This window comes from Molothrus aeneus, chromosome 6 (genome assembly GCF_037042795.1).
Source record: "Molothrus aeneus isolate 106 chromosome 6, BPBGC_Maene_1.0, whole genome shotgun sequence".
In the NCBI taxonomy this organism is placed as follows: Eukaryota; Metazoa; Chordata; class Aves; order Passeriformes; family Icteridae; genus Molothrus; species Molothrus aeneus.
The window spans coordinates 7083389-7093733 of record NC_089651.1 but is presented as its reverse complement, the minus strand read 5'-3'; positions in this window follow the sequence as shown (position 1 = coordinate 7093733).

Below are 10345 nucleotides of genomic sequence, written 5' to 3'. Positions count from 1 at the left end.
TGGAGGTGCTACATAAATGAGTCCAGTGTAGTAAAACTAGTAAAGAAAGAAGCAGCTTAACCCTCTAAAGGCAGAACACCTCAAATGCCCAGAGGCTGGATAATTTCTTCAATATTCAGTGTCCCAAGAACTTTATCTTAGCTTTTGCTGGATTCTTGTAACTTTTCCTGGACATGTAAGCAATTTCACTTCCTGTACAAACCTTTACCTGAAGGGTTTGTGTTTCTCCAGTTACATTAATGTCAACGTGACTGAATTATTTTGGGGTTTTTTTTTTCTCCCATTACCATGTTGCTGTTTAAACTCTGAATATGTAAATCAGTCAAGAGCAGTCTGTGACTGTGTCACACCCAGGTCACTCAGACCCAGGGCTAAACCAAGGGTGTTTTGCTCTGGGTGGGTGCAAAAGAGAAAATTCCACCCAAATATTCTCAAAAAGCTACACAAAATTTTACTGGCAAACTATAGAAAATTAAGGAACATTGGCAAAAGAGTAAAGACAACGTAACATCACTTATCAGAGCACAGACTTCAGCCCACTGAACACAGAAAACCTTTAAATTCATTTGATGTTGTGTTCCTGGAGAAGAGAGCTAGAAGAAGAACAAAGGGAGAAAAACAGAAAGGCAGGAAATTTTTTTGCAGCTAATTTTGACATATCTTTTCCATCAACCTGAGTAGGAAATGCAGGGAAATTCAATCCCCCCCTTGGGCTACACAGGGAACGTTCCTGCCACGGGCTCAGCTCCACCCAGCACAAAAGCTGGAGCAGGAGAGCTGGATAAAGAGTGTCAGGGAACTGGTGCACAGGACAGGAACCTAAAGCAGGGTGTGCAAGGCTCTGCTGCTGCTCGGGAGGAGATGCTGTCATTCTGCACCTGAGGCACCACCTGCACTCCCAGCATGGACACCTGGAGTTTGGCAAGGCCTGGAAATGCAGGAGGGGTTATGGGGCAGCAGCAAAGGCGCCAGGCAGTGCCCCCTGCATCCCCTCACTCCAGGGCAATGTACGACTGCACAGGAAACTCACGCAGTCCTGTGCTACTCACCACTTGGAAACAAAAGCTGAGACTCCTCTGACTTGCCACTCTGATTTCTCACCATTATTTAAGCAGTTTGCACACAGTTACTGTTGAGTCAGTTGTTGTAATGAGCCACAGGCTGATGTGCTCACCAGCACAGTGACACTGGAGGAAACAGTCTCCCTCATGCTGACATCCAATGGGAGAATGCAAAGGAAAACTGCTCCTAAACTTCAAGGGTTAAAAGAGAAGAAAATAAACCCATGATTTTTCACTAAGTATGAGACACTTTTCAATTATAACTATAATCAGTCAAGTGACTGGTCTAAAACGTTTATTAAACCAAACAATCAAGAATTTGCTATAGTAACACTAAGATTTTTTTTACAGTGAGCTGTATTACTACTGAGTGTAAACAAAATTACACTTTACCTTTTCACAGTTGCAGAATACCATAAGAACTGAGAAAAGCCTTTTTTAAGTATGAACTCTGGAACTATTTGTTTCCCAGTCAGAAAAAGCCAGCTGAACAGCTGTAGATATAGGACATGATCTACTCTGGAGTAATCATAAAATCCTAGAATAGGCTGGGTTGGAAGGGAGTCATAAAGATCACTTGGTTCCAACACCCCTGCCATGCACAGGGATCCTTTCACCGGACCAGGTTGCTCAGACCTCCATCCAAACCTGGCCTTCAACACTTCCATGGATAGGACATCCTCAAATTCTCTGGGCAACCTCATCTTGTGTCTCAGCACCCTCTGAGTAAAGAATTCCTCCCATATATCTCGCCTAAAGCTACTCTCTCTCAGCTGGAAGCCCCTCATCCTTGTTCTGTCACTTCATGCCCTTTAAAACATCCCACCTTTCCTGCAGGCTCCCTTCAGGTACTGGGAGGCTGCAATTAGGTCACCCCAGAGCCTCCTCTAATACAGGCTGAAAAAACCCAATTCTCTCAGCCTTTCAGTTAGGCCCTAAAACCAGAGATTTCACCTGAATAATAAAGGAGATTAGCTTTTGATGCCATGCCCCTTATGTTAACTTGTCACCCCATATTCTCTGCCAGCAAACAATTACCAGCCATTCCTAGCAGGCTGACAGAAGGGAAGTGGATGGCTAGCAAAGATTAATAAGGCATATTGTTTGCTGTTTGCACTGGACATGAGCTTTATACAATTATCCCCCCAGTTAGTATGGAGTGGGCAATTATCCTGGCAAACAGTGGCACATGGAGGGCAGCCAGACAAAGGCAGCTCAGAGCCCCTCTGAATTCCTCAGGGCTGGCTGCCATCCCAGCCCCAGCCACGCTCCAACAAGGCTGCACAGTCATGGGGGAGCAGCAAGGGAAACAGTTTTCCTGACCTGGCAGCATTTAACAGCACAAACATTTTTCCTCACCACAAAAGGAGTTGAAATCTGGAGGGAAGAGTGTGTGTGTGTGCAGCAGAACGGAGTGGCTGGGGAGAGCAGTTTTGCTTCCCATCCTTCTGCAATGTTCCTGTTAGATTTTCACCTCCTTCATCCAAGTGAAAGCAGCATTTCAGCAGTGGAATGGAACAAAGAGAAAGTATAAAAATTGGAATGTCAAAGGACTTTTTCTTTTTCGTGACACCAAGTCCATATAGCAGGAGCCTCAGCTAGCTGAATCCTTCTTGGCAACAATTCCATTTCAGTGCATTTTTACTCACTTTGTCAGGGGAATTGTGAGCAGACACAGCCCATGGTTGACACAAAACCAAGGAATGACACAGCAGGGCCATTGCCATGGCTGTTTTTCCAGCAGCCAGGAGTGCTCAGGTCTGGCAGGGAGGGCACCAGGCTCTGCAGGGGCACTGCTGCACCTCCTGCCACGCCAGACCCCAGCCAAGCCTGAGCCACAGCAGAGATCCCTGGCAGCCAAGTGGAATCTGGGACAAATCCTGGGTGCTACCCAACCTGCACAGCCCTGCCAGCACAATCACAGAAATGACAGGAATTGTTCCAAACACTGACACTGCCTGTTTCTGAGGCAGGTGAAGGCTGCTCTGAGGTGCCCTGGTGCCTGCTGGATCCCTGTTAACCCAGGATTGCCAAGATGCCAGAAGTTGAGATTTAAGTCATAATCTGGTCAATTCTATTTAGCCTTAATGCTTTCTCTTTTGCACCAAGAAAAAGGATATTTCTCTTATTATCTGAACACAAATGAAAAGACGATTTTGACTGCAGAACGTCTCACACTAAATCTTCAAGTAGCTCCTACCTTATGTACTTATGTACTACCTTATGTAACCCCAAATCTTTAGACAGAGAATGAATATCTACAGCAAAATTGATCTTTAAAATCCCCACTACTGAAATATTTCAAACATTGTCTCTCTAGCAATACCTACAACCAGTGTCTTGAAGGAAATCAGAGCTGAAAATATCTATTGATTATCAGTATTCCACATTTCCTAAGGTAAGTGAGCTGCACTGTGAGAGCTGGGGCTGTGCAGTTGTGGACAATGCTTATTCCAGCCTGAATAATTTCACTGCCTTACTGAGGCATAAGTAAAAGCTCCAGCAAAATAACCTCATGCCTCAACCAAATTGAAAAAGGGACAAATTCTCGGTTTAGTGGATCCAAGTTAAGAATGAAATCTAAAACTCAGTGATTTCTATGAATTTAAGTTGCTTTTATTCTGTTCATTTATTTTTCATTCTGGACACTTGTAGCCACAGACAGCTCTGTAACCCTCTTCTCCATCCAGTGCAAATATATACTAAGGAAATAAGAGTTCCCTTCACTCTAAGGAAACTCACTACATAGGCACATTTTCTTCCAGAAATTGAAGAAAGCTGGTATTTATCTTCTCCCTTGGTCTTTTTGTGTTTGATTTTTGGTGGAATTTCTGAAGGTAAAGAAATACAGCAAAAGATAGGAAAAAAATAATTTTGAATCTGCTTGAGTTAGCAAAATACACTGGAGAAAACAAGAGAAAGGATCTTCACACTTCCACACTTTTAAGCAGGAAACAAGCAGAGGGTGGATGCTTTTTAATGAGTGTGATGCTGTTTTTACCTCCCTGTTCTCTGAACACCTGTATTTTGGTTTTGACTGATAATAGCAGGTTTCCTGCCACTAACAAGGAGGTTCCTGTCCCTTCCCAGCTCATCTGGCTCTGCCCAAGGTACCTGGGCCTACACACACCAGGGCTGGCTGGCTGCAGAGCCCTGCAAAAGAGGTGTGCTCAAAGCACACACCAGAATATTTCCTGTGTGCTTCTCCTGCACTTCTGGAACTCCAGTCACACACCAGAATATTTCCTGTGTGCTTCTCCTGCACTTCTGGAACTCCAGTCACACACCAGAATATTTCCTGTGCACTTCTCCTGCACTTCTGGAACTCCAGTCACAAGGTCCCCCACAGCAGAGTGAAATCCATTTTAATGGGGCTTTGGTTAAATCAGTCACCTGAGTCCTTGCTGAGCCAGGCAACCCTATGCAGAAATACATCCAAAACCCAACCAAAATAATACAACAAACCAAAAAACCCAACAACCCCAAGCCCAATGGAAAATCCACTCCTGTTTCTGTTGGCAGACCTAGAAAGCAAGGCCAGAGGATGTTTGCAGTTGTAATCCCTTGCTTCACTGTCAAGCTCATCAGCACTACCCAAACATGATGCATTTTGGCTCATTTTGCAGCACTGCTCAGTGCCTGCTCCTCCTCTGGGCTGCTCCACACTGGGAACAGCTCAGGGAAATAAGTGCTGAAAGTAAAGCCAGTGCTTCTGACTTCCACAAACTCAGTAGTGATGTCTCCCTCTGGTGATGACACATTCCAGCAAGGAACAGAGCTGAGAATTGCAAAGGAACACATCCAAGCTGAGTAAAAAGAAAGGAAAAACGTGTCTGGATTCCACCAGAACATCAATGTTTTCATCTCTTGTTTCAATCTGGTACTGTAATGAGAGAAGCCCGAGCTGTAAGAGGAGATGTAAGAGGAGCAGAAGTGCATTATGTTTAATTGTACTCTAGAAATTTTAAGATTAGTGCACAGAAAAAATACCAAGAAGTGAGATGTCTTAAAAAACTCATGTTATTTGTATTGTAAACATCCATCATCACATATCCAAACTCCTGCAAGTATGATAAATGCACCTCAACCAATTAATGCATGCTTTAATCAAATTTTAATTTGAATTAGATTACAGTGACAAAAGAAGCAAGTTTTGTGAAAAAAGATGGCCAAATTCCAGCCCTTTGTATTTTCATGTGTATTTAAACAAAATCAGTTGCACCAAGAGAGTAACAAAGTGAGGAGCACACCCTTCCTACTGCAAGAGGAACAGGCAGCCAAGGACATGCAGGAGACAGTGGAGAGGGACCCTCCCCAAAGTCTGATTTTGTACCTTCTCACTGAGTATTTCAGTCTTCCATCGACCTTGAGGTGCAGCCCTGTGAGATCCAAACCCAAACCAGCCACAAGCTTTGGGACTGCAGCACCAAACTGGTGTTGAGCAGTTTATTTGCAGTGTCTGATAAGTTTTTTTAAATCCTGCCACATTCACCAGGGTTTCAGGCCTCCACACCCACAGTTCCTTGAACAACTGCACGTTCTCTGCATCCATGTGCATTATGTAACACCATTCTCTGTGACTTCAGCACACATTGCCTCAGGTCTCCCTTGCCTTTTGTATTTCTACATCAGCAGCCTGAGCTTCTGATACCAGTCCACAGCTACACAAAATGTGCTTCTTTCATTCTGGCATTTCGTCCTATTTTCGAAAACATTTTTAGGAATGTGCCCAAGATTATAAATAAATTTTCTCAAGTACTGAGCAGTTTCTGATTTGGAAAATCTTAGCGTGTTATTTAGATGGCCACCTATGAGCCCCTAGGCAAATTTTCAGTACTGTGAACAAAGGAGACACTCTCCTTTCAGCACCACCAGTATTTAACATCCTTATACATTTTGAAATTAAGTCCTTGAAATTTTTGCTCTATCCCCAGGCACTCTTTAAACAAAGGGTGCCTACATTTACTGAGTGGAAAGATGATAGGAAAAACTTCTTACAGTGAAAACCACAGAAACAAGGAAAACACCAGTTTTAATTTTGAGGCACAGCTGGCAACCAAAGGGTCAGCACCTCCAGCAGAAAGGAATCCCTCTTCCACTCCTTTCCTTATTTATCCAACTAATTCCTGGACTTCACTTAGACAAGAGCACCATTTCTCCACTTTTGGTTTTGTTTGCCTCTAAACTTTGAGTAGTTTAGCAACAGCTGGTCTAAGCAAGGAAGTTACTAAGGGCTGGTATGACCCCAAATGCCTCTGTTTTCTTTGTGGCTCTTTTACCCAACCACCAACACCAAGCTCTGCTCTTTCCATTACCCATAACTTGGACACACTATATTCAGATTAAACAATCCCAGTACTTTCAATTACTCCAGTCTAAAAGCAATCACTGCCCTCAGCCTTTGTGAACTTTACATCTTGTTGGATTTTTCTTGAAATGGGTCTGTTCTCAAAAGCCAAAGCCATGGAAAAAGAACTGAAACCAAAATCCACATGATCAAGCAACCATAACACACGAGAGCCCAAAAACAACAGGAGAGGCTGTGGCCATGCCTGACCCTGTGAACCTGCACATGGCCTGGAGCAAAGAGCTCAGAATCTCATTTTACATGGGGCATACTGCTCCTGCATTTGGAGCTAAACAGCTCAGAATCTCATTTTACATGGGGCATACTGCTCCTGCATTTGGAGCTAAACAGCTCAGAATCTCATTTTATATGGGCCTACTGCTCCTGCATTTGTAGGTCAGATCTCCATTTACAGGGCCAGGATTTTACAACTTCATGGACTTGCTTCAGATGCCAGAAACTCCTTTACATTTGGAATAAGCTTAAAAAAGGTCACAGTTGAACTTCATTAGCTTATATGATGAAAACCAATTAAGCAGGCAGTTTCAATAGCTGCAGACATTCCCTCTATCTCCTACCACGTTTCCACCTCAAAAAAGAAGGGGCCTGAGTGGATTTTCTGTTCTAAACCTCTTTAAACACGGAGTTACTCAGGCTGACGTGAAAGTAGCAGGTCACAAATTTCTATTTAAAATATACTGGCAACACAAATTCAACAAGAAGTTTCTTACAGAGGTGTCATCAGCCTGCTCAGATCTGCATCCAGCCCTTAAAAAAATGTCAATCAGTTACACTCTGATCATCCCTGTACAAACTGAGCACTTGTAGTCCCACAAATAGGACTACAAATAACTTCTATAACTACTAACCAAACACACAGATCATGTTGCTGCTGACAAAGATATCAGAGCCCTTCATTTAGATCCATATATGCAGGGCATTATTGCTACCAGTAGCCTTACTGACAAGAAATAGTGATTTTTGTGAAGGTAAAGGCCCCATGAAACGTCAATAAACTGTAACTTCAGGCAGCAAAGCTTTGGCAGCTTTGCTGGGTAACAGCCCCCTGTAGAATTATCCAAATTACATGTACAGGCACTCAGGATGTTCAGTAGCTGTTGCTGCTATGAGCTGAGCTAAAACTCAGTGCAAACCATCAATGCTGTGCAAAAGTACAAATGCTATCCCCAATCCAGCCTAAATATCTGAGATGCAAGACAAAACCAAACTGCAGACATGCCACCTTCACTCCAAAGTAAGTATATTCAGGTTTTCCCAGGAATTAATAGAGATATTTCCTGGGAATGGTTTTTAACAGGCTCTGCAACTGTGACACCAGGAAAGGAAAAACCAGGGGAGGAAAATCCTGATCCCCTTGGAGCTGAGAGTTTTTCTCCAGCTGGCAGCAGCCCAGGCCAGATTTTCTTCATGAACAGACCTTTACTTAATTAAAGAGTTTCATTGGAGTACAGAGAGGAGCCTTACAAGAACTATGCACAGTATTTTCCTCTCTCATCCTCCTAGGAGTACAGACACACTCGTACACCCTTCCTCACAGGCCTCCTGCAGCAGAAGCTACCAAAGATCTTGGCACAAGTGCCAAATCAAGAGGTAAAAACCACCAAAACCGTGCAATTTGCCATTCTCTACTGCATAAATAACTACCTGAAATAGGCAGTTTTTTGGAAAAAAAACCAGTTTTGACAACAAAGTGAGATGTGGCAGCCAGACCACAGAGAAAATAAATGTCCAACACGAAAATAAAGGAAACTCCTGTACACAGACAGGACAGAATGGCCAGAGGAGGAACTGTTAGAGCAGCTGATTTTGGCAGGGGATCCTATCCCCTGTGCTATTTCCTGCAGGCCCCCTTGTGTCAGAAACCCTGGTGGCCAGAGCCCAGCCCTCCCTCTGCCCAGCTCACTGAGCACCAGCAGAGAGCACCCACACTGAGAGGGAAAGGGGCAGATGAAAAACCTGCATCACCACTTCTTCCTGGCCCCACAAAGGGACACTGCCCTGGCAGGACCTTGTTCAAAATCCATGGAAGTCAGTAAAGTGGATGTTTGTAACTGTCAGCAGGGATACTTCTATTTATGTTGTTTGGGGTTTTTTTATTATCATCCATCAAGAACATTCAGGTTTTTCTTCTTCTCTGTTTGTTACAACCACAAGAGAGAAGATGAACACAGGGAACTGAGAGTGGTTCACACAACAAGGCACAGGGCTGACCCCAGGTGAATTTAGCTTGTACCAATACACTGTTTCACCATCCTCCTGTGCTCTCTCTGCTGTTGGCAGCATCCATAATGCTCTCATCACAACACTGCAAAATGGAATTTTGCAGAAATGTAACTCTGCAGGCAGAAAAAAAGAACAGTTGCTGCAAAGTCTTTCTTCTAAAGTATTAAATGGTAATGAAAAGTCCAATAATTTAATATGATCAGGACAGAAATCTTTCAGCTCTGACATCTGCCCACTCCTATGACACAAAGGATGATCCTGATTTTTCAAAAAATCTCTCTTCATCTGCCTCCTCTCCCACCCTTTCAAAGCACCAAGTTATTCACCAACACTTGTGTAACTGGAAGAGAAAATGGAACCAATTTCAACATCCTCAGCTTCAAAAATTATCTTGTTCCCTTGTGCTGTATCATTTGCTCCCTTTGGAATCCTGATCAAGTACAAAACAGAACATGCATGAGCTTTGCTTAGCTCCAGTTTTTAACCCTCAGGCTTAATTCAGGGCTTGAGCTCAAAGGCCTTACTCCAGAACACTGAATTTTAGAATCACCAAGGTTGGAGAAGTCCTTGAAGATCAAGTCTGACTGTCAACCTACCAGCATCACTGCACCCTCTAACCCAAAACACACAGGAATTTTTACCTCCACAAGATTTTAAATGCTGTCATTCTGATTTCAACAAAATATTGGAACTCCTCTGTACACTGTGCCCTCTTTCTAAAAACAGCTTGAGCTTCCTGTCTCAAAAATTGGTCTGGCTTCAGACACTGAAATAGGAGAATGCAGAAAATTTCTCCTCCCGTCATCTGGCAATTCAACAAGCGCTAGAGGGCAGCAAATATCAGTGCTACTCTTCATAACAATTCTCATTACAGCTACATCCTATGAAGTAAAAATCAAGAAAAATGCAGATCAGTCACACAATGACTCTTGTTAACAAACAAAATATACACACCTTTATACATGTTTAGCAATGTCCTGTCCTGGACAAGATGATTTAGGGAAAGAAAAACCACTCAGGTTTAGCCTCATCAAGAAACACTTACTGAAAAATTGACACAGTTATGCTTTTTCCTAAAAGATACAGCATGCCCCAGATCAGAAATGCATGGTAATGTGTTAACATTTGGCTTTGTTGACTGCATTTGAAGACAGCTTTGTGATTATAGAAACTATCTTGGAATAATTCTGGCTTACACACCTAACAGCAGCTCAGTCCTTCCCTTCCACAACTTCCTCCTGCTCTGCCTGTGCCTGGTTTCTGTGCATTGGTAGAAAACTGTCTGGCTGCTCCCAAATCACCTGAAATGAGCATTTTTCTGCCTGTACCACCTTAATTACAATCCTAGAAGGGTTTGAATTGGAAGAGTTTTGTTGCAATCCCCCTGCCATGGGCAGGGACGCCTTCCACCATCCCAGGCTGCTCAGAGCCCCATCCAGCCTGGCCTTGGACACTTCCAGGGATCCAGGGGCAGCCACAGCTTCTCCAGGCAGCCTGGTCCAGCGCCTCAGCACCCTCTGAGTAAAGAATTCTTCCAAATATCAAAGCTATATCCACCACCTTTCATTTCAAAGCCATTGGCACTGGTTCAGTCACTATAGGCCCTTGCATAAAGTCCGTAGGAAAAATCATCTTGTCAGGAAGGGGGAATCTGCAGCTCAGGAGTCCATGGCAGAGGTACAGCTCCCCTAAA